The sequence below is a fragment of the Trichechus manatus genome, unplaced genomic scaffold (assembly GCF_000243295.1).
Source record: "Trichechus manatus latirostris isolate Lorelei unplaced genomic scaffold, TriManLat1.0 scaffold00369, whole genome shotgun sequence".
In the NCBI taxonomy this organism is placed as follows: domain Eukaryota; kingdom Metazoa; phylum Chordata; class Mammalia; order Sirenia; family Trichechidae; genus Trichechus; species Trichechus manatus.
Window position 1 is genome coordinate 251,166 of NW_004444305.1, and position 1,259 is coordinate 252,424.

Below are 1,259 nucleotides of genomic sequence, written 5' to 3' on the forward strand. Positions count from 1 at the left end.
TAACTTGTTTTCTATATCATTTATTCCAGTATCTCACCTTCTTTGACATATAACTCATTGATCAAACCAAATATTTCGTTGTTTGTGACATATATCATATATTCATTTCCTTGTGGATTCTTGCTTCATTATTGCAGAATTCAAAGACAAATGCAGGCTCCTACTGTGACTTGTGAGGCTGAACATGGTGGTATACACAAAATCTTGATGAATGGCTTCACACTGTAACAGCCTCCTAAGTAGTCTCCCTTCTTATATCCTTGTTGCCCACCCTAAACCTCCCATACCCAGTATAAATAACATATCAGTCAGAAGTATTCTGCAGAATGTAAGTTAGATTGTGTAACCCTTCTCTTCACCCTCTAGTGGATCTCTTTGCATGCACCTGTAATGACCTACTTGGAATAGCAGATGGATGTGATAAGTTGAGGGATGTAAACTCAAAGAAATAATCAAGAAGAATTTTTGGAAATCAAAATAATGTAACAGAAATGAAAATGTCTGTAGTGGGCATGAGGAAAAAAAACAGAGCAGAGGAAAAAAAATCATGAAGTTGAAGAAAAGTCGGTAGAAACTTCCCAAACCAAAACCTACCCAACTGCCATGGAGTTGATTCTGACTTATAGGACCCTATGGGTTAGAATTGCCTCATAGGGTTTCTATGGCTGTACATTTCCCAAGGACTGGCTGGTGGATTTGAATCGCCAACCCTGCTGTTAGCTGTTAGCAGTTGAGTGCTTTAACCACTGTGCCACCAGATAAGTTAAATGAATGACAAACATATGATAGAAATTAGGGAGAAGGTACATATATTCTATTTACTTTCACTATATGTGAAGAGGTGTAGTATTATTTGAAGGAAAACATAGATTAGTTAAAAATAAATACTGGAAACCCTTGGGCAATCACTAAGAATTAAAAACCACATGACCGATTTCATTGACACGAGAGAACATACCGTGTGATTCAAATTCTCCCAAAAATTTTAAGATTTATTTTATGGCTTAGGCTAAGAACTGTTCCTTTTACACTAGAAAATAGTTGTATTCTACAGTTATTTATTATAATGGTCTATAAATATTAGTTACAGTTAGTTGATATTTTTCTTTAACTTCTCTGTATCCTTATGGATTTTCTATGATTTTTTAAAATTAAATGTTGGAATCTCCTGCTGTAATTGTGTATCTCTTTCTTTCAGATTTCTGAGTTTATGCTTCATGTACTTTTTAAGTTTTGATATCGCTGTTGCTGTTTTTTGA